Source organism: Cnephaeus nilssonii (assembly GCF_951640355.1).
Source record: "Cnephaeus nilssonii genome assembly, chromosome: Y".
In the NCBI taxonomy this organism is placed as follows: Eukaryota; Metazoa; Chordata; class Mammalia; order Chiroptera; family Vespertilionidae; genus Cnephaeus; species Cnephaeus nilssonii.
In genome coordinates, this window is record NC_137096.1 from 10,708,615 (window position 1) to 10,733,641 (window position 25,027).

Here is a 25,027-nt window from a genome sequence, read left to right on the forward strand (position 1 = left end):
CACAGGAAGATAAACTTATAGGTTTTCCTAATATTTAAGACTTTACTAGGGTAATGTCATACTGATGTAAAATTATTCAATAAGAGGTTCAAGTATTGTTATTTTTTCACTGGTTTGACAGGAGGCTCAGGTGGAACACCTCCAGCACGAAGTTCCCTTCTGACTTATGGCGGAAGCAGTTGCTGAGATGATTATTATAGCCACAGAGGAGATGTTTATGACGGGGGGCATGGCAATTATTGCAGCAGAAGATGGGACACCTCTGTAAGGGTTCCCAAGCCTGGTGCTGGCAGAGATCATAAGATTCACCATCTACACAAGAGTGAGTGAATCATGTTGTACAGTAGATTAACTAATCGGGCTCCTCTGGGAGAGTCAGGAGGGAAGCCCCTGTGACAGACGAAGTAGACTCTGAAATTTAAAATGATGCTAAGTTATGGACGACATTTAATTTGTAAAGAAATTGTCTTCTGTTATTTAAGAACTAGAGGCCTGGTGCACGAAATTCGTGCATGGGGGGGGGGTCCCTCAGCCCAGCCTGCACCCTCTCCAATCTGGGACCCCTCAAGGAATGTCTGACTGCCCATTTAGTCAGACATCCCTCTCACAATCCAGGATTGCTGGCTCCCAACCGCTCACCTGCATGCCTGCCTGACTATCCCTAACTGCTTCTGCCTGCCAGCCTGATCACTCCTTAACCACTCCCCTGCCAGCCTGATCTCCCCTAACTGCCTTCCCCTGCTGGCCTGATCGCCCCTAACTGCCCTCCCCTGCTGGCCTGGTCGCCCCAACTGCCCTCCCATGCAGGCCTGGTCATCCCAACTGCCCTTCCCTGCTGGCTTGATCGCCCACAACTGCCCTCCCTTGCCGGCCATCTTATGGCGACCATCTTGTGTCCATATGGGGGTGGCCATCTTGTGTGTTGGAGTGATGGTCAATTTGCATATTACCTCTTTATTATATAGGATGACTAAAAGAAAATGGTGAGTTTGGGGAAGAGGCAAGAATTGCAGGGCCCTTTATGAAATCCCTGCCTAGGATGCAAAGTTTGAATTATTCAGGGTTATTTCATAAGTGTTGACTTAAATTGCAATATACTTTAACTGTTTAATATGAAGGTCTGCATTGTGAAAAATTTCAGAATAAAGTTTTCCACCAAATGGGATTTCTTGTCTGATTGTACTACAAACAGAAATGTGTATGGAGATTTGCATTCTTGACTCTAAATCTCCCAATGTGTATTTGGCCATAAGTGCATACCAGATTTTGAGTGAACTGCATACAAAATGAAGCAGTGTGCTACTTCTTTATGGCACGCTGCCCTATTTTTCAGTAAGGCAGGGTAAACAACTTACATATTTTCTTTGGAAAACCTAAATTGAAAAAAGGATTGAGGAATCTCCAACAAGGCTGCACGGCAATTGTTTGCCTGCTTCCTATGGCATTTTGTATGTCCTCAACCTTTAAGGAATAGGTTAAGTAGGAGGAAAAATTACATACAGAATGATATAAATGTTTGAAGAAGTCTAAATGTAAGCATCCTTTTGCTTATTGAAATGACATCAGCACCTTGCTGACGTGAGAATAATAAAATTGAAAAACATATTGTCACTTAAACCGAAACAGTTAGCTTTCCTGACTATACCTCTGAATGTAATGAACAAAAGTGCCCCTAGGTAGTGATATGTATTTTACTGTAGAATTACTCATGCTCTATCTCTTCAACTATTTGACATTTAATGTTACATAAAGGGTATGCTCTCCTAAACATCAAGTTACCTTGAAGCCTCAGTATTTTATCAGTGAATGTAAAAAAACAACAACATCATGATGGGAAAGGTTTTTAAAAACTCACCTCTTGGCCTGTTGAGTATAGAGTTATCAACAAGCCTTCCAACAAGAATTTTAAAAATTACCACAAAAATGTGCGGTTTCTTAAAATTATTTTTATTAGAATAGTGTGTGAAATTCATTGAAAAATTTGGAAGCTGGAACCTCAGTTGTTTAAGGACTTTAAAGTCTAGCATGTCAGATTGGGGGGCAGTGAGGGAATAAGCCCTATTCGGTTTGGCTCAGTGAGCCCCTTTTTCATTGCCACATACTTTTAAATACATTTATTTTTACTGTTTTCAGAGAGGAAGGAAAGAGAACCGCCAATGGTGAGAGAGAATCATGGATTAGCTGCCTCCTCCAAGACACTTACTGGCTTGGAGCCCATAACCCGGGCATGTCCAGGACTGGGAATTGCACCGTAACCTCCTGGTTCACAGGTCAAAACTCAACCCCTGAGCCAACCAGGCCAGGCTTTGGCTCTTCTCTATTCATAGTATTCCTTTTGACATCTGTTTCCCCCAGTTTTCCTAAATCCAACCTGCCTGACTTCTGTGCAGATGGGTGGACTCTGGATACATTCAATTGTAAGAAATCTACTATGTGTGCCTTACTCTCCCCGCTTGCTTTCTGATGGCCTGGAGACCCCCATCCATAGGGCCTTCATGTACAGGATCCCTGTGCACCACCAGTCACCAACTACCCAGGGCCCTTGTATACCCATCTTCACAGATGATGTCTCAATCTAAACATGCACTTTCTAAGCCTCATTGCCTTGGTACTGTGCATTTTGAATATTTTGATGGAAAAGTCCATATTCCAATAAAGAATTTTGCTGGATTTCTCAGTTGTGGTCTCCAGAACAAATGAAGTGTCTAGTGCAGGACTCCTTGTTGAGAGACAACATGCAGCAATGAGTTTTCTTTTGTTTTGTGTTGTTTTAATGTGGTAGGCTTTAAAATTTATTCTTTAGAGAGAGATGAATGGAGAGATACAGACAGACAGAGAAGCATTCATGTGTGCCAGAAATATTAATGGTTGTCTGGGGACCAGACCTGCCACCTGGACATGTTCCCTGACCATGAATCAAACAGGTGACCTTTGTGATGCACAAGACAATGCCTAGCCACACAGGCCAGGGTGCAGTGATTTTCACTTTTCTTCCTTAACTTACATCTGGTAGCTAATAATTACTATTAATGCTAATAACAGTAGGCAATTCCATAGCAGGACATGTGGACAAGGGCTTTACATAAGTTAGACACCCAGATGAATCTCACAACAACGTAATGGGACACAGTCTCTATGTGTGGTGAGGAACCAACACCCAGATCGTGCGATATTTAGCCCATGCCCTTCCTCCCCCATAACCTGCCCATTTTTATACTTTCCCTCACATTTCAGAGGTTCTGATTCCCATTATGGACACTATTCCCTGTCAAGCGGGAATGGGATGACAAGATGCAATTCAGAGAGAGAAAGAGAGTGTCTGATATAAGAGAGAAGCATTTTCTGATCCTTGATCTCTGATCCTCTTTCTTGGGGATTGGGGGGCTCACTGTCTGTTATAGATATTACAGCATTTTCTCTCTCCACAAGAAGTAGCAGAGTGTGCGTGGCTGATGCAGGTCAGTAGACCTATGATCCAAGAGGACGTAGTTCAATTCCAAGTTGGGGCAGGCTCCTGAGTTTAGGCCTGGATCCCAGGGGTGTGGGGGCATACAGGAGACTGCCAACCAATGATTTTGTCTCATTATTGAGGCTTCTATCCATCTCTCCCTCTCCCTTTCTCTGAAATTAATAATAAATGTACTTAAGAAATGGTAATATATGCTCCCAAGCTGATGGTCCCAAACTAGAAAGGGGGAAGGAAGAGAAAATAAAGTAACAGCAATAAAAAGAAAGAAGGGCCAGGTGCTGTGTGTGGCAAGCTAGGAAGCTGCTTACACCCAGCAGAGAGCAGCAAGCACGTGAGGGTCTGGCACTGAATGAGAGGCAGTAGAAGGAGAAAAAGCATGACCAAATCCCTCATCTACAGGGAGACTAGAAGCACAAATGGAGCCCTGCCCCTGGGCCTGGGTGTGTAATCTTCTCCCCTGGTGTTCCTCTGGCAGGCCACTCAGTGAGCCAAAGGAGACAGCCCTGGGCCAGAATGCAGTGGCATGTGGGCAGAGAGCCTGTTTCTTACTGGGCAGCTGACTGTCCGTTGATTATGGGATCCAACCACACAGTAGGACATCTCCCTTTCACTTGGCTGTATTGCCCCTCAGGGTGGTCCTCCATACCTCCAACTCCCCAGAGTGACCTTCACCTGTGTCCACCTAAGTGCTCTCCCGGAACTGGCTTGGGGTTGGCCACTCTTCAGACCCAAAACCCAGTGACTGTCACTGGCTCAGAGTTGGTTTACCACCTCCTTGATTGATGGGAAGGAGGGTCATGTGGGGAGAGTCTTCTCACATTATGATCTAGCCTCCACAAAGGGTTTCATATTCTTAGTACAGGACACGGATACTAAGTAAAGGTTTATGCCAGCTTAATATTGTGCTGAAAGGAATGTAACTGTTTTTACTGGCCACAAGTATTGGACTGCAAGCAGGGACTGGATCCAACGGGATGGCAGGTATAGATCTGTGAGTTCAGGCCTCTGACTAGCTGGCAGGATGATGTCCCTTTCAGTACTGGGGTCTGACTTGTGCACAGGGAAGCTCTACCATGGAGCGGCCAAAGGCCAGTGATGTAGGCTCCCAGTGGGGAGGAGTGTTTGAGTCCATGGCTGCTAGAAGTTGTAGTTCAGTGGTGATCACGGGAAGCCACTTGTTACAGTCCCTGTGGATGCACCTTCTGTGGGCATAACCACTGAAGAGTAACAGAGGTAAGGTAGGAGGTACTGGTGCCCCAGAAAGAACCACCAAACCAGAATAGATAAATGGTGATGTGATCTACTGGAGCCAAACTCACCCAGCCTAGTGTCTGTGTATCACAGATGCTCATGCCCTCTTATTTAACCAGTAACTGCAGATGGGAGAATCAGGTTAACATGTCATAGAGGTCACCAGATTGTTAACATTCAGTTCCCTTTATTACTGACATTTATTCACAACCATTCAAGCAAAGGTAATCCCCGCATCTACCTCCCAAGCCAGAATCCCTCCCCCCTAGAGATTCAGGTGCATATCTCTAACTCCTTAGGACCCATCTCCCCAAAGAAACCATCTGTCCCCCTGTCAGCATTTCCCCACATCACTGAGTAGTTGTCTGAAACTGGCTGCTGTGATCCTTTAAGTGTCCAAGTGCCCAGAGTAAAGCCTATGAGACGTGTACCCAGCTAGACAGAAATGTATCAGGGTCACAGAATGGGGTTTGTGTTATAGAAAGTTGTACAGCCACAGTGAGGACAGGGGTAAGCACAGAACCAGACCATGCTGGACCGCCCAACTCCTGAAGCATATGCTTCAGCTAGGCATGCACCTGAGCAATTCGGCCCAGGTGGATGGTGCTGCTCCTTTCCTCATAACTCTCCAGGGGGGGCTGCATACAGCACACAATTCAGCTTGCTCAGCGCGATGGTGTAGCGAAGCAGGTCCTCCAGGATGGTCATGGAGATGGCATTTTCACAGAAGCTTAGGGTCATGAGCTGAGAGCAGTGGCTCAGGGCAGGCAGGAGGTTCATGAACTTGGGGTCCATGATCCCACACTCATCCATGTTCAGGTCCTGCAGGGTGCGGGAGGCTCTCTAAAACAGAAATAGAAGGAGCCCAGAACTGAGGTTGGTCAAGTTGAGCCTCCTGAAATTCAGGACTTTCAGCTGGCTGACATTCAGGTGCTGGGAGAGATGTCTCAAGTCACATTCTAAAAGCAGACATTTAGTGATGTACAGAGTCTCCAAAGGGGTCTTCAGGCAGCTGGGAGACATAGAACAGTTAGGTGAGGGGGATGGACCTGGGGGGCAGAGCGTGGTGAGACGAGCCAGGCCTTAAGGCAAAGAGGCCCATTTCACCAAAGCCTAAAGTTTTCCAGATAATGATCAAACCCAGGATGTTGCCCAGTGAAAAGTGTCATTCAAGTCAGTGCAAATTTGAGTGGAATCCTTTCTCCATCTCTTATCTGCTCTGAGATGGATTCAACTGGATGAGACCTCACACACTCCATTTGTTCATCTGTTATGTGGAGCACATCATACACCCCACCCTCATACACACAGGTGTTGTGAGCATGAATGATGGGAGGTAAAGGTGGGAGGAGCACAGAAAGGAGCCTGACCCAATGTCTCAAGCAGGGGTCAACCAGTGAATTTTAGTATTGGAGACATGACCCGAAATGCCTTCAATTTGGGCTCCCTTCCAGCCACAGCTTCGACTCCTGTCATCCTCATCTCTTAGCCCATGAGGCTACTGGCATAGTTGCCAAAAGAGCAAATCTGGACAAGGTCGAGCAACATCCAGCGGTGGCTGCCATCCTGCAGGAACTTAGATTACTGCATAGTCTACAAACTATCTATCCCTTTTCATGATTCCTCCCTCCAGAATCCTGCATTTACCAGGCATTCCCTTAGCAGGAGCCTTTGGCAAGCCTTGGCAGATGGTGATTCGCGGTAGGTTTGGATTGAAAGGCTGCCATCACCAAATTGCTAAGTGTGGACCTTAACCCCTGAAACCTCACCTCTGATGGTCTTTCCTCTCCTCACTGCCATCCTCACTTGGTTCCATTGCATAATCTTCCCTTAGACACCACTTAGAAGCTTCCCAAGCTACCATCACTGCCCGAAGCCCCCATTACTTCCATTCCTAGCAAGGTGTCTCTTTAATAGCATCTTTCTTACTTCATACTTCCTACCTTAGTCTGTGGGGGTGGGTGGGTGTTTCCTGACAACATGCAAGGGGACAGAGCAGTGAACAAGACATTGACTGTGTGGACCATCTAGTGTCTCAGGCTCTCTAGCACTGCTGCTGGACAGCACATAGGAGGTCCCGTCACTGTGGAATGAAATGAGAAGTGGCTCACACTGGTCTGCAGAGAAACCTCACCAAACTTCTCCTGAGGTTCTGGTCTAGGCGGCCTTTGAGGAAGGAGACAATATCCAAATAGAGCTCCTGGAGGTAGAACTGGCTGAGGAACTGAGAGGTGACCAGGATAACACACTGCTCCTCCTGCTCCAAGGTGGTGTGAGAAGATGTAAAGACGTGGGAGAGGAGGAACCGACGCAGATTGACCTTCAGGCCCAGGTAAGGAGCGAACTTCCTCAGAGTGGACAGCTTCCAGGTACAATTTACCTCCAAATCCTGGACAGAGTCTAGCTGCACCATATCCAGGATGTTAATGTTTTGCTTCAACACGGCATAAACTGTCAGCTTCTTACAGCAAAGGTGCAGCAAACCTCTCGTCTCGCTGACTTTCTTAATAAGGTAGCTGAGGGACTCATCAAGAACAACTTTCTTAAGGCAAAGGTCTACTTACACCTCCATGGGGGCCAAGAGTGGATTTGGCCCTGCCCTTAAGCTGTCCACTTTCCCCCTCTTCCTCATTGATGTGGGACCTCAGGCTCCAGCAGTGAGCAAACATGAGCTCTGGTTCCAGCCCACATGATCCAGAACTCCTGATGAGCTCCCTTCTGTAAATTCAGCATCTGCATTTCCCACCTCCTGTGGAGAAAACAGGAAATAGACTGGGGTGCATTAAGATAACAGGGAATGAGACCCTGACCATGAGTCTGGGAATCTGGGCACCTAGGACAGACACCAAATGTGCCTGTTCCTCCATACCCCAGGAATTAGTTGCTCCTTACACTACTGGGATCCTTCGTTGTCCCCATTTCTGGTACCTTTGGGTGCCACAAGGATGGGTGGGCTCATGTCCCTTCGGTCACCCTCTACATCTTCATCAGCCCTATATATCTGCAGCCTTTTCCCAGAATGACCCCCGCAGTGGCTCCAAGTCCTCCCTGAGCTCTCCCTTTGGCCCTGTATGCTCCCATATCCCAACTGTAACTGCTCAGATCCCCAAGGCCCAACCAGGCTACTGAATCCCCCTCACCTGGGTCAAGTCTCCTGGGCAAGCAGGGCATGGAGCCCATCGAACACAGCCTGAAAGATATCATGGTAAGGCTGCCAATGATTCATCAGAGCCCCCAAGGGAGGCGGGGGAAGGGTCAATCCTGCACCATGACCTTCAGGACTTCACTGTGCTTCCCTGCCAAGGCTGCTGTGAACCAAGGTGGGAAGAGTTCCATAGGCAGTCGTCACTCCACAGCATCAATAGCTAAGGCTTCATCCCTCAGCAGGCTCTTGCATGCCAGTTCAGGAAGTCTGCATAGAGCCTGGAAGTTCATCCTGATGAAGTGGCTCTTAAAGACATCCTGGGAAATGGGCGGGAGCAAGGCATCTTCTCAGGCTGAGCATGAGCAACCTGGTCCTTCTCCCTTCAGAGGAACCAGCTGAAGGCAAAAGGCACTGCTCTGACAACAATTGGAGCATCCCAATGAACCCCAATCCCGTTTTCTGCTTAGGGGCTACAAAGGCACTCAGCCCTGCCTCTCCTTGACTGGTGGCAAGACAAGCACCTTGCCAGACACCAAGGAATGGTGAGATGACCACTGGACCCCTCCCACATCTACCCACTGCCTACCTGTAATTCTGCTGTGCAATGAGTACTGAGAAACCAAAGAGATGGTCCCACCCTTTTCAGGGAAAACCTTTCTGATTATCACTGAAGAACTGAGAGCACCTGGAGTAGGCAGCAGTGCCTGGCCAAGCACCACCTCTTGCTAAGCTCCAACCAATAAAATAGATGGGGAAGATTAAGGAACACCCACACAATGCTTACCTTCTGGAATTGGAGACATTGTAAATTAGAAAGAGTAAAAGCAGCACAAAAGATTTCTAAAGCATGCGGTAGATAGAGATGAGAAAAATAACCATCAATTTCGAGATGTTCAGTTTATTCAGTGTCCCTTCTATAAATATTAGAATGACCACTTAATCCATGACAACAGAGGGCTCACATGTCACAACTAAGCCTCATTTCAAAAGGGAATGCAAGCCCTGGTCAATGTTGCTCAGTTGGTTGAGCATCCCCCCTTGCACACAAAGTCGCTTTCAGGCTCCATTCCCAACACCCATTAGGGGGTTGGAGGAGCCCGCTGAAGGATGTTTCTCACATTAATGTTTCTCTCTCTCTCTTTCTCCCTTCCTTTCTTTCTAAACATCACTTGGCTTTTATTAAAGAACTCCCTTAAGACCTACTGTCAGAAACACAGCCTGGCCAATAAAATTACAAAAAGAATTTTGCCAATTTGGCTTACAATAGATTCCTTAGGAATATTCAACTTTCAGATAGGAGGGAAACTTGCTCTGTAAACCTCTATGAATGGCACACATCAAAACAGAAATCAAAACGTTTTGGATCACGGCTAATCTGCATCTAGATGCAAAGGCAAAATCTGCTCATTTGTAAGGAAAGAAATGCCAATTCTCTGTGGGACCTTGGCCTGCACGTCCTTGAGGACCACCTTACACTCCTGACTCACCAGAGTGGACATGGTGCAGGGAGCCCACTGCTCAGACCTGGGCAGTGACTCTCAAGCTCTAGCTTCTGATCCCTTCTCAGCCTCCTCAGAAACCATTATACCCCATCTGGCCACACCTTCTTTTGAGGTCCTAGCTGAAATGGCAACTTCCAACTGAAAGCTGAACCTTAGTACTTGATCTCAAGGCAGTTAACCTGATTGGGTTTTGCACTCTTCATACCTCCAACTGAATCCTAGGTCCATTCATGAAAGGAAAAGAAAATTAAACCAACATGGAAGTAGACTTGATGGGTTGTTGGTACCACATCTAAATTCCCTAATGTTCATGTTAACACACCATTAGGCAGACAAGGTATCCTCTCAAGAGAAAAATGAATACAATGCTACAGTATTGAGTACCAAATAGTCCTTGACAATTGATGTTACCTCAATTGCAAATCAGTGCCTATTCAAAGAGAAACAGAGGGACAGTTGGTCTACCAGATTTTAAGAATCAAGTCTTTCCCAAAGGAGGTAGGACCAAAATCACATCTAGGGATTGATTAGTAGAAGGGAGGGGCTACAACTTTGTAATGGGACCAAGGGAATATTCCAAGACAAGGTGCACACTTGGGAAACTCAAAGACTCTGACTAGGTAAACTTGAGAACTTAAAAGGCTGGTGGTTAAGAAGAAAATATGGTACAACCCTTATACCCAAGCTGGTGGGGAATACAGGCAGGAGGTTTGATCACCCTCCCTCTGTGGAGGTAAAGGGCATTTCCTCCAGAAGAGCCAGATGAGCTCAGCAAACTGGCTTGAGAAAATTAAATGTAAAAATATGGGCTGTGAAGAGGCCAGAGGAGAGGTGTGGCAGCGGAACCTAGGAAGTGACATATCCAATTCTGAAAGCCACTGAGGGAGAGAGTTGTGGGTTCTTTGGAATCTTAGAGGCACATAGAAAAATAAACGTGGGCCAAAACACCTATGTATCCTTATCAAGGAGCTGCTCCCAGGGGGCATTTTCTTTGGTTCAGGCCTCCTTTTTCACATCCCGACCTTCCACAGGCAGCATATTTGGCCCAGGCAAGTTCCAGGGGCCTGGCCCTAAACATGACTGCCAAAGTCTGTATGGATAACTAATGGTTGCTAAACCCTATAAAACAACCCATGCAAATTGGCTTCAAAAAGGTACTTCTGGGCCCAGGACTAAAACTCTCAGTCAGATTGTGAGGGAAGTGTGTTCTCTCTCAGGATTAAGCACAGTGCACAGATACATCTTCGCATTCAAATGTTTTTAAGCTGTACTTGTATTGGACATGTAAGGATCTGCCAAATTTTTGGGATATCCCATGCTGCACTGAGTCACACATTGGATCGTTGGAAATTGAGAGAGGCAGACAAACACACACACACACACAGAGAGAGAGAGAGAGAGAGAGAGAGAGAGAGAGAGAGAGAGAGAGAGAGAGAGAGAGAGAGAGAGAGACAGCGCTTTTCTGCAGGCTTTCTTCTACCCCCTGCAATGTGATGCCCAAACAACTCTCATATTCCACGGAGAGGAACCATGTGAACAATTCCCACAGCGGTTTCACCAGAAAATTTTAGACTGGTTGATTAGATTTCTGGAAGAGGTTCAAACTGTAATGAGTTTAGGAAGTTAATCTGGAATTGTATCCTGGGCTTTCAGAACGAGTGGTGCCACCTCGGGGCTATATTTCATTTTAAATCTGACATTGCATGCACCAGGCAGAATCTGAAAAAGTGTAGGGGTTCAAGTTCAGGCAGCTTCTATGAGATCCCAGTGCCCAGGAGATACAAGGAGGTAGGAGGGACCTCTTAGAATGTCCTAGAAACAAAGTCTCAGCAGAACATGCCTTCTTCCTGATCAAGAACCACTCCTCTTCCCACCCCGATGCAGAGCATGCTTTCCCAGGGCATGAGCTGTGGCACTGGAGGCAGGAGCACATCTGCATCAAGGGCTGTCCTTTCTGTTCTGTATTGGACAGGCCCCGCTGACTCCCAGCACCCATACATGAATCTGGGGGATGTTTTTACCACATCCTGGTCACCTGCCACCTGCCCTCATCATGGCCCTCACTTATGATCAACCCAGAGCAGCCTTTGAGCACATGATTCCTACTGGGATCCTAAGATATATGCCCTTCTGACTTTTATTTTTTTATTTTTTTATTTTTTTTTTGTGGGAGGGTGGTCCTTAGAATGTGCTCCCAAGGCTGGGAACCCTCTTTATGCATTCCTGGAATGTCAGTCAACATCTCATGATCCTGATGCTGGGGACACCCACTGTTGACAGAAATCAGGAATTCTCTCCAATTCATCTGAGCTGTTTTGGAGAACATGGCATGCTACAATGTGCAGAAGGAAAAACAACATCCCAGCTGCTTTTCTGGATCCAGAGAGGTACCGAGGAGGCTGGAGGATTCCCTTCCTGGGTTCCAGAGCAAGCCCTACCTCTGTGAACCTTCACAGGCCATGGATATCAGTCCCCATGCATTGGCTTTCCCACATTCAGCTCTCTTAAGCCAGCCTTTGAGCAGACATGCATCCACCAAAGTGGACATCCTTGACAGAATGGACATATTCCTAGAAAATACAAGCTTCCAAAACTCAATCAGGAAGAATAAAAACAAATTCATAAATAGGCCAATAACTACTGATGAAATTGAAACAGTAATCAAAAAGCTTCCAGCAAACAAAAGCCCCGGACCAGATGGCTTCACAGTGGAGTTTTACCAAACATACAAGAAGAAGTAAAATCAATGCTAATCAGACTATTCCAAAAAATTCAAGAGAGAGGCATACTTCTAAGGTCTTTCTATAAAGCCAGCATTACCAAAATACCAAAACTACCTAAAGACACCACAAAGAAAAAGAATTACAGGCCTATATCCCGGATGAACATAGATGCTAAAATCCACAACACAATTCCAGCAAACCCGATCCATCATTACATCAGAAAGATCATACACCATGAACAAGTGGGATTTATTACAGGGATGCAGAAAATGCATTTGACAAAGGCCAACACCCTTTCCTGATTAACACGCTCAGCAAAGTGGGAATAGAAGGATCATAATAACAGCCTTATATGACAAATCTATGGCCAACATCTTATTCAATTCTAATAACTAAAAACATTTCCCTTAAGAATAGGAACAAAACAGGGATGCTGCTTTCATCACTCCTGTTCCACACAGAACTAGAAGTGCTAGCCACAGTGATCAGACAAGAAGAAGAAATAAATGGCACCCAAATTGGAAAGAAAGTAAGTAAAATTGTCGTTATTTGCAGATGACATGATACTGTACATAGAAAACCCTGAAGAATCCATCAATAACTATTAGACTTAATAAATGAATTTGGCAAAGTAGCAGGATACAAAATTAATGGCAAAATTATACACCAATAGTAAACTTACAGAAGAGAAAATTTAAAAAAAAAATCCCATTTACCATTCCATCAAATAATTAAGACACCTAGAAATAAACTTAACTAGGGAGGTAAAAGACCGCTACTCAGAAAACTACAAGATGCTGAAGGAGAGACAGAAGATGGCTGCTGACAGAAAGACAGACTGCAAGATAGTATGTGAGTGAGAAAACAAAGGGAGAGTGTGTGGTCCCACGGGGAGTGTTTGTTGGTGAGTTGAGAGACAGCTATACTTCAGGAGACTGTGGGGGACTGCTGGACAGGGCTTCCCTGAATGGGCAGTCCCCTCTGCTGCTGGGTTCCCTCCCAGAGTGACCAGCTCAGATGCGGAGACCATGCCATCTTGAAGGGGAAAGTGGATGTTAATGGAAGCATGAAAGCCTGGGGATTCTACAACTATGGCACCCACCTAACAGCTGTGAACCTGAGAATACAGGTCCCCAATTAGCGCAAGCAAATGGATTCAGAGGAGCTCTACACTCCCTCACACAAAGGTCAGATTTTGCCTGGGATAAGGTGAGGTTCATTGTCCTGGCAGGAGATAGAACCTCGTGCACAGTGGGAGCTGGAGAACCTGGGGAAATCTGTGCCTAGAAAAATTCGTGGCCCTTGGGGCTGGCATGATCCCTGAATGTGGAAGGGGGTCCTCAGAGCTGCTAACAGAAGAGAACTCTAAAAAGCAACCATTTTGATCTCTACTCAAAAGGACAGCCTAAAATTTTCAAAAGTGTGCCAGCTGCTTAGACCCAAGAGGAAAAAAGGCTGCACAGACTTGCGCGCAGCCCTGGAGTTCGCACACTTACTCTGGCTCTGTTTTGTGTGTTTTGTTGTTGTTGTTGTTGTTTTGTGTATGTGTTTTTTTTTTTTTTTTTTCTCTTTAAGTCCTTGCTTCTGATTACTAAGCCCAATACATAGGATCAGCCAACTGGGAATACCTAAAGAGACTGTAGGGGAAAGTTGTTTTTATGGAACCTGGGGATCAGAGCCAGGAATAACCATCAGAGAAACAGCTCTGGGGCAACCCACTCCCACAAACAAGTATTAAGTGCCACAGGAAAACAAAATCTAAACACCAGCTAGAGAGAACCTATAGTCTTGGAGGTCAATCTAGAAACACTGACACCCAGGGGTTGAATCACAAATGGACTCTTGTGTAAACACAAATAAAGGAATACAAGAAATAGAGATGTACTGCCTGCTTAAAACTCAGGACTGGCTTACAACACAGAGGAGCAGTGGAACTCAGGGAACTTCAACACTGTCCTGACTAGGAAACATGCGTGCCAAACAGAACAGTAGAGGAAGTGAATGACCTTCACTACTTCACATTTTTTTTTTTCATCTTTTACTTAAGAAAGTATTTTTTTTCTTTTGTATTCACTTGATTTTACCTTTTGAATTATTACATTTTTATTTTCCATCAGTGTTATAACTACTACTATTTTTCTTTTTTTTTAAGTGTCTTTTTATTTTCTCTTCATTTTACTTTGGGGTTAGTGTTCTACATTCTATTTTCTTCTTTCCTTTAGCATCATTTTACTCTATCTCAACTTTACCTTTATGCCATCACTCTCTTCCTCACTTTCCCCTCTCGCTGTCCTGTTTCTCTTACCCTATTCCTGTTTTAGATTTTCCCTATCACTTCATTTTACCCCTGTTAAAATTTCACCCGACTTATATTCCAATCCCCTGCTCCAAGTCCATACACACCTCTGGCTTCTCTTTCTTCACTATCCAATATTATTTCTCTCTTTGTTGTTGGCTTGATTGTTGATTATATCAATTTTTATGCTTGTTTGTGAGATTGTTTTGCTTATTCCTTTTTTTCTTTTTTTTTTTTTTGCTTCTGTTTTCCATGCCTACCCTTAATATTAGTTCTTGTTTGTAGTGTGCATTCATCTCCAAGTACTTGTTGCTGGCTTTTTTTGGCATTAGTGTCTGTTCTATTCAAGTTTTCTCCCCATATATATAGTTTATTCCCATCTTCTTTCTCATTCTCATTGTTTTCTCTGTTACTTTTTTTATCCTTTTCCCAATTTAATTTTTGCATTCCTTTTCTTTTCTCTCTTCTTCTTTCTCTCCTATCCTGCAATTCACCTTTCCCTGTTTGTCACCTTTATTTGGGGTTATTAATATCATGAATACATTTCTGTTCAGTGCCTTGTGCATTGTACCTGGTTGTGTTGTATTATGTGGATTAAAATGAATGCAGGAGAGAGAGAACTACATAACCAAACACCTGGAGAAGTGAAATCATAGGGAGCCAAAGAAATAGCCCACATATGAAAGAAAAAAAAAAAAAAAAACAGGCATCACCAGAAAGGAAATAAATGATATAGAGGAAAGCAACTTGTAGGAGAAAAAAATCAGAGAAATGGTCATAAGGTGGCTGAAAGGAATGGAAGACAAATTTGACAATATGTGTAAGAAACAAGAGGAAATGAAGAAGAACCAAGAAGAAATGGAAAATGACATTGCTGCTGTAGAGAACTCAATAGAAAGTATCAAGGGTAGACTATAAGAAGCAGAAAACCACATCAGTGAGCTAGAAGACAAGGTAGGAAAAAATACCCAAGTAGAGAAGCTTCTAGAAAAAAAAATATTAAAAGCAGGAGGAAGGCCTAAGGGAAATTTGGGACAGCACAAAACAAAATAACATCCCATAATAGGGGTGCCGGTAGAAGAGGAAACTGAGCAAGGAATGGAAAACCTGTTTGAAGAAATAATGATGGAAAACTTCCCTGATATAGGGAAGAAAAAACCCACACAAATCCAAGAAGCTCACAGAGTCCCAAGCAAAATGAACCCCCAAAGAATGACCCCAAGGCTCATTATAATTAAACTGGCTAACACCAACGACAAAGTAAGAATCTTAAAAGCAGCCAGAGAGAGACAGAAAGTTACATACAAAGGATCCCCCATCAGAAAAGCAAGTGATTACTCAACAGAAACACATTAGGACAGAAGGGAATGGAATGTAATATACAAAGTCATGCAAAGGAAGGAACTGAATCCAAGAATACTGTACTCAACAAGGCTATCAATTAAAATTGAAGGTGAAATCTGGAGCTTCACAGACAAAAAACGAATAAGGGAGTTTATTACCATCAAACCAGTAATGGAAGAAATGCTAAAGGGTCTGCAGAAAAACAAAAAAAGAAATAGGAACAAAAAAAAAAAGAAACACAGGGGTAAAGAATAAAAATGGTAACTAACAAGAACCTATCAATAATAACTATAAATGTAAATGGATTAAATGCCACAATAAAAAGACATAGAGTAACAGATTGGATAAGAAACATGACTCATATATCTGCTGTCTACAAGAAACCCACCTCAGAAAAAAAGATGCACAGACTGAGGGTAAATGGATAGAAAAAGGTTTTTCATGTAAATGGAAATTTAAAAAAAAAAAGCTGGGGTAGCAATACTTATATCTAACAAATTAGATTTCAAAGTGAAGGACATAAAAAGAGATAAGGAAGGCCACTTCATAATACTAAACGGAGCAATCAGACAAGAAGAAATAACTCTGGTAACCATATACGCACCCAATACATAAGCATGCAAATACATAAAAAGACTCCTGGAGGATATCAATGGGAGATTGACAGCTATACAATCATACTAGGAGACTTTAATACTCCACTATCACCATTGGGCAAATCCTCTAAACAAAAAATCAGCAAAGAACCATTAATCCTAAATGACTCATTAGACCAGATGAAATTAATTGACATCTTCAGAACATTTCACCCCAAAGCCACAGAATATACATTCTTCTCAAGTGCACATGAGTCATTTTCAAAGATAGACCAACAATTGGGTCACAGGCAAAGTCTCTTCAAATTCAAGAAGATATAAATCATATCAAGCATCTTCTCAGACCACATTAGCATAAAACTGGAAATCAATTACAATAAAAACAATCCAAAAAAATCAAACACATGGAGAGTCAACAGCATGCAATTAAACAATGACTGGGTTATCAGAGAGATCAAAGAAGAAATAAAAACCATCATGACAACAAACTACCATGATAACACAACAGTCTCAAATCTATGGGACACAGCTAAAGCAGTCTTGAAGGGTAGTTCATAGCTCTACAAGCCTACTGCAAAACACAAGAAATAATGTTAATAAATCACCTAACCTTATATCTCAAAGAGTTAGAAAGAGAGCAACAGGAAAAGCTCAGTGTAAGCAGAAGGAAGGAAATAAAGATCAGAGCGAAGATAAAAGACATAAAGACAAAAAAAAATGCAAAAGATCAACTAACAAGAGCTGGTTCTTGAAAGGATAAACAAGATTGATGCACCTCTAGCCAGGCTCATCAAGAAGCAAAGAGAGAGGACCCAAATAAACAACATCAGAAATGAAAGAGGAGAAATAACAACAGACGCCACCGAAATACAAGGATTGTTAAAAAATACTACGAAAAACTCTATTTCAAAAAACTGGAAAAGCTGGAGGAAATGGACATATTCCTAGAAAAATACAACCTTCCAAAACTCAATCAAAAAGAATCTAAACAGCTCAATAGGCCAATTACTATGGAAGAATTTGAAGCAGTCATAAAAAAGCTTCTGGCAAACCATAGCCCCGGGCCAGATGGCTTCACAGGGGAGATTTACCAAACATTCAAGGAAGAATTAAAACCTATCCTCCTCAGACTATTCCAAAATATTCAAGGGGAGGGAACACTTCCAATCTTTTTCTATGAAGCCAGCATCACCCTAATACCAAAACCAGATAAAGACAACACAATGAAAGAGAATTACAGGCCAACATTCCTCATGAACATAGATGCCAAAATTTTCAACAAAATTCTAGCATACTGGATCCAGTATAACATCGTAAAGATCATACACCATGACCAAGTAGGATTTATCCCGGGAATGCAAGGATGGTAAAATATCCTCAAATCAATAAACATGAGATATCACATAAACAAATTGAGAGAAAAAAATCACATAGTTTTATCAATTGATGCAGAAAATGCATTTGACAAAAGTCAACACCCTTTCTTGATAAAAATCTCTCAACAAGTTGGGAATAGAAGGATAACACCTCAACATAATAAAAACTATATATGATAAACCCACAGCTAACATCATACTCAATGGGCAAACACTAAAACCATTTCCCCTATGAACAGGAACAAGACAGGGATGCCCACTCTCACCACTCCTGTTTGACAAAGTACTGGAAGTATTAGCCACAGCAATTAGACAAGAAGAAGAAATAAAAGGAATCCAAATTGGACAAAAAGAAGTAAAGGTGTCCTTATTTGCAGATGACATGATATTGTACATAAAAAAACCCCAAAAGACTCCAACAAAAAACTAATAGACCTAATAAATGCATTGAGCAATGTTGCAGGATACAAAATTAATGCCAAGAAACCTATGGCATTTCTATACACCAATAGTTAACTTAGAGAAAGAGAGACTAAAAAGCAATCCCATTTACCATCGTACCAAAAAATTAAGATACCTAGGAATAAACTTAACTAAGGAGGTAAAAGAACTATACGTGGAAAACTACAGGACACTGAAAAAAGAGATAGAGGAAGACATAGACAAATGGAAGAACATATCATGTTCATGGATTGGTAGAATCAACATCAATAAAATGCCCATACTACCCAAAGCTATATAGATTCAATGCACACCCCATTAAAATACCAATGGCATATTTCACAGACCTAGAAAGAACTCTGCAAAAATTCATCTGGAATAAAAAAAAGACTCCGAATAGCCACAGCAATCCTGAGAAAGAAGAATAAAGTAGGAGGTATCTCAATACCAGATTTCAATCTGTATTACAAAGCCATTGTTCTCAAAACAGCGTGGTACTGGCACAAGAACAGACATATAGACCAATGGAATAGAATATAGAATCCATATATTGACCCAAACCACTATTAATATTTATATTAATTAATATTTGACAAAGGAGGCATGAACATACAATGGAGTCAAGACAGTCTCTTCAATAAATGGTGTTGGGAAAATTGGACAGATACATGCAAAAAATGAAACTAGATCGCCAACTTACACCATACACACACACAAAAAAAACTGAAAATGGAAAAGGACCTGAACATAAGAAGGGAAACCATAAAAATACTAGAGGAATCCACAGGCAGCAAAATCTCAGACATATGCTGAAAGAACATCTTCACTGATCCTGCTCCTAGGGTAAAGGAAGCTAAAGAGAAAATAAACAAATGGGACTACATCAAAATAAAAGCTTTTGCACAGCAAAAGGAACAATCAACAAAACAACAAGAAAGCCCACTCTATGGGAGAACATATTTGCAAATGTTATCACTGATAAAGTTATAATCTCCAACATCTATAGGCAACTTATACAACTTAGTAAAAGGGAGATAAATGATCCAATAAAAAATGGGCAATGGACGTAAGTAGAATCTTTTCAAAAGAAGACAGAAGGAAGGCCAAGAGACACATGAAAATATGCTTAAGGTCACTAATTATCCGAGAGATGCAAATCAAAACGACAATAAAGTATCATCTCACACCTGTAAGAATGGCTATCATCAACAAATCAACAAAGGACAAGTTTTGGCGAGGATGCAGAGAAAAAGGAACCCTCGGGCACTGCTGGTGGGAATGCAGACTGGTGCAGCCACTGTGGAGAATAGTATGGAGTTTCCTCAAACAACTAAAAATGGAACTGCCATTTGAACCAGGAATCCCACTTCAAGGAATATATCCTAAGAAAATAGAAACACCAATCAGAAAGGATATATGCACCCCTATGTTCATAGCAGCATAATTTACAATAGCTAAGATTTGGCAACAGCCTAGGTGCCCGTCAACAGATGACTGGATGAGAAAATTATGGTACATCAATACAATGGAATACTATGCAGACACAAAATAGAAGGAATTCTTACCATTTGCAGCAACCTAGATGAAACTGGAGAACGTTATGCTAAGTGAAATACGCTGGTCAATGAAAGAAAAATACCACATGATCTCACTCATTTGTGGATAATAAAGAACATTATAAACTGATGAACAAAAAGATAGATACAGAGGCAGAAAAATATCATATAGACTGTCAAATTACAGTGGGAAGGTTAGGGACAGGTGGGGAGATAAGAGATCAACCGAAGGATTTGTATGCATGAATATAAGCACTAGCAATGGGCGCAAAACCTGGGGGAGGGGGGGTGAGGGCATGCATGGGAGTGGGGTGTGGCGGGCAAAATCAAAATATGTACACATATAATACCTTAATAAAAAAATGGAAAAAAAAGAGTAAATCATTTCTCAATGTGAGCACAGAGGGAAGAAAGAAGTTGGTACAATGTGAGAAAATACCATGTAAAGAGCAGAAAGAACACTCTACATCAATCTAAGAAATCACTAAGAAATTACAAAATGCTGCAGTAAACTGTAGGAAATTCATTAAAAAAAAGTGTAAAGCATTTCTCAATGTGAGGCAATGTTGAAGAAAGGTGTTTATACAATGCATGAAAATCCCTTCAAATAGAGCAGGAAGCACATTACAGCACAGTGTTAAAAACCACCAGTAATTAATTGGAAAGCAGCAATAACTGATCGCAACTGCTTAGAAAACAGGTAAAAGTCACCCTTATGTGAGAAAAGAATGTAGAAAGAAGTTTGAAAAATGTGGGGATATGCATGAAATAGAGCAGTTAGCATACTATAACTGTGTTAGATACCACTCTGTATTCACTGAAACGCAGCAGTAAAGGATACAATATCAGTGGAAAATAAGTCTACAGCATTTCTCACTGTGAGGAAAGAGGGAAGCTAAATTTCTGTACAATGTGGGAAAAATCACATAAAGACAGCTGTAACCACAATAGAGCCCATTCTTAGAAGCCCTAGGAATTCACTGAAAATCAGCAGTGACATACACCGAATAGAGAGAAGACAAGTGAAAATCACTTTGGAACATGAGGAAATTGTCTAAAAAGGTGTTTGTACAATGTGGTGATATCCATGAAAGAGAGCAGGAAGCAGAGTATAGCAGTGTTAGAAAACTCTGGGTACTCACGGAAAAGGAACAGTAAACTATAGAAAAGAGCTGGAAAACAAAAGTAAATGATTTCTCAATGTGAGCACACAGGGAAGAAAGAAGTTGATACAGTGTGGTAAAATCTCGTGTAAAGAGCAGAAAACACACTATACCCAATATAAGAAATCACTGAGAATTTAAGAAACGCTGCAGTAAACTGCAGGAAATATTTGGAAAAGAATTGTAATGCATTTCTCAATGTGAGGAGTGTTGAAGAAAGGTGTTTGTACAATGTGGGAAAATCACATAAAGAAAGATGTAACCACACTAGAGCACAGTCTTAGAAGCCCTAGGACTTCACTGAAAATCATCAGTGAGGAACACCAAATAAAGAGAAGACAAGTGAAAGTCACTTAGGAATGTGAGGAAAGAGTCTAGAAAGGTGTTTGTACAATGCTCTCTTTTATTGATTCATTTTAATGAATCTTTTATGAATCAATAAAAGAGAGAATTATGCACAACATAGTACAATATTAGAAACCAATGAGAATTCACTAAAAAGCAGCAGTAATCGACAAAATAGCTAGAAAACAAGTGAAAAATCACTTCGGAATTTGAGGAGAGTGTAGAACGCTGTTTGAGCACTAGAAGATATGTGCTGAAGAGCAATACATATGTTAGAGCACACTTTTGAAAGCACTTTAAAATCAGTGAACAGCAGCTGTAATCTCTACAATACAGACAGAAAACAGGTGGAAATCACTTATGAACTTGAGGAAAGACTGTACAAAAGTGTTTGACAATGTGGGTATTTCAGTGCTAAAGAGCAGAAATGCACCATAGCACAGTGTTACAAACCACTAGTAACTGAATGAAAAACACCAGTAACTTATACAAAATGCTTAAGAAAAGTGAAAATCACATCGCTCTGTGAGGATAGAAATAAGAAAGGTGTTTGTAAAATGAGGTGATATCCATGAAAAAGAGCAGGATGCAACGTATAGCAGTGTTGGAAACCTCTGGGTACCCACTGAAAAGCAACAATAGACTATATAAAAGGGTTGGAAAACAAGAGTAAATCATTTCCCATTGAGAGCACAGAGGGAAGAAAGAAGATGGTACAATTTGGGAAAATCCCAGGTAAAGAGCAGAAAGCACAATATACCACAGACAAAGAAATCACTGGAAAATTATAGAAAAGCAGCAGTAAACTATAGGAAATACTTCGAAGAGAAGAGTAAATCATTTCTCAATGTGTGGAAATCGTGTAGAAAAAAACATTCTATGTCCCATGGGGATAGAATGTTTTTACAATGTGTGGCAATCCCTTAAGTAGAGCAGTAAGCACACTATATGAAGCACAGTGTTAAAAACCCGATGTAATTCACTGAAAAGGAGCAGTAACTGATGCAAATGGTTTCAAAACAAGTAAAACTCACTTCTCTATGTGAGGAAAAAACATTAAAAGGAGTCTGTGAAATGCGGTGATGTACATGAAATAGAGCAGTAAGGTTTGTCAAACTAATCGAGAAAACCACTGTGAATTCACTTAAACTCATCAGTAAGTGATACAAAATTGTTGGAAATACATGTACCTCATTTCACACTGTGAGGAAAGAGTGAAAAAGAGTTTTTGTACAATACGAGAAAATCGCTTAAAGACAGCTGTAACCACACTGGAACACAATGTTTGAAGCACTAGGAATTCGATGAAAATCAGCACTGATGTACACCAAATAGAGAGAAGACAAGTGAAAGTCACTTTGAATGAGAGGAAAGAGTCCAGAAAGTTGAATATAAAAGTCCGTGAAATAATGAAAAAGAGGAATATGCACAATATAGCACAGTGCTAGAAACCAATGAGAATTCACTGAAAAGCAGCAGTAAACGACAAAATAGTTATAAACAAGTGAGAATCTCTTTTGAAAATGAGAAAAAACTCCAGAACAGTTTTTGAGCATGAGGAGAAATCAGTGCTGAAGAGCAATACACACATTAGAGAACACTTTTGAAAGTATTTTGAAATCAGTGAACAGCACCTGTAATCTCTACAAGAAATCACCGAGAATCATGAAAAGCTGCAGTAAACTGTAGGAAATACTTAGAAAACAAGTGAATATCATTGATAGCAATGGTTAGAAAACAAAACTAAATTCTCTATATGAGGAAAAAATATAGAAAGGAGTTTGTAAAATGGGGGGATGTCCAAGAGATAGAACATAGCATACCATAACTGTGATAGAAACCACTCTGTATTGACAAACATAGAAGTAAATGATACTAAATGTTTGGAAGACAAACGTACACCTTCCTCACCTTTAGGAAAGTGTGAATAAAGGTATTTGTACAATGCGGGAGAATCAAGTGAATCTGTAAACACACTAGAGCATAGTGTTAGAAGCCCTAGGAATTCTCTAAAAATCAGCAGTGACATATACCTAATAGCGAGAAGACAAGTGAAAGTCACTTAAGAATGTGAGGAAAGAGTCTAGAAAGGTGTTTGTACAAGGTGATTGAATCAAAGAAAAAGAGCAATACGTACACCATGGCACAGAGAAACCAATGAGAATTCACTGAAAAGCAGCAGTAAATGACAAAACGGTTTGAACACAATTGAAAAGCATTTGGAATGTGAGGAAAGAGTGTAGAACTGTGAGCACAAGGAGAAATCAGTGATGAAGAGCAATACACACATTAGAGAACACTTTTGAAAGCACTGTGAAATCAGTGAACAACAGCTGTAATCTCTACAATTCAGATGGAAACAGGTGGAATTCACTTATGAACATGAGGAAAAACTGCACAAAACTTTTAAAAATGTAGGCATCTGAGCGCTAAGGGATAGAAGAACAACATAGCACAGTGTTACAAACCACTAGTAACTGAATGAAAAACACCAGTAACTTATACAAAATGCTTCAGAAAACGAATAAAAATCACTTGGTCCTGTGGGGATAGAATGTAGAAAGGTGTTTGTAAAATGTGGTGATATCCATGGAAGAGAGCAGGAAGCAGGGTATAGAAGTGTTAGAAAGCCCTGAGTACTCCCTAAAAAGCAACAGTAAACAATACAAAAGCATTGGAAAACAAGTGTAATCATTTCTCAGTGTGAGCACAGAGGGAAGATAGAATTTAGTCCAATGCGGGAAAATCCTATGTAAAGAGCGGAAAGCACACTGTAGGACAGTGATAAAAAATACCAGTAATAAATAGGAAATCAGCAGTAACTGATACCAAAGGAAAAAAAGCAAATCTCACTTCTCTTTGTGAGGAAATAATGTAGAAAGGAGTTTGTAAAAGGAGATGATATTTATGAAATCAACCAGTAAGCATAAGATAACTGTGTTGGATATCATTGTGAATTCTCTAAAACACAGCAGTAAACCATCCTATCTATAAAACAGTAATATGCAAATCATCACTCCGCTACACTCACAAGCCATGCCCACCAGCCACGCCCACTGGCCAATCAGAAAGGGAATATGCAAATATACCTAACCAAGATGGCTGCAGCCTTGGAGAGCAGTTGTTGGAACTGGGATATTGGAGCCAAAGATCAGAGGGGAATATCAGAGCCAGCAGGGGTCCCCCACAGGTGATCAGAGCCAGCTGGGGTCCCTGTCCAGGGCCCGAGCCTCAGCCAGAGGCTTGTGGCATTGGCTGGGGGTGGAGCTGGGCCACTGGAACCAGCTGGGGTCCCCTGCGGTGATTGGAGCCAGCTGGGGGTCCCTGACCAGGGCCCAAGCCTCAAACAGAAGCTTGAGGCCTTGGCCTTGGATGGAGCGGGGGATAGAGCCATCTGGGGGTCCCTGCCCAGGGGCCGAGCCTCAAACAGAGGCTTGCGGCATTGGATGGGGGCGGAGCAGGGAGATCAGAGCCAGCTGGGGGTCCTGCCCAGAGCCCAAGCCTTGGCCAGAGGCTTGCAGCCTTGGCCGTTGGGGCGGAGCCTGGTGATGGGAGCCTGGTGATCAGAGCCAGCTGGGGTCCCCTGAGGGGGTTCGGAGCCAGCTGGGGGTCCCTGCCCAGAGCCCAAGCCTCTGCCACAGGCTTTAGGCCTTGGCTGGGGGTGGAGCCCACGAGCGGAGCCAGCTGGGGGTCCCTTGCAGGTGATCCGAGCCAGCTGGGGGTCCCTGCCCAGAGCCCAAGCCTCTGTCAGAGGCTTGCGGCCTTGGCCGCTGGGGCGGAGCCTGGCAATCAGAGCAAGCTGGGGTCCCCTGTGGGCGAT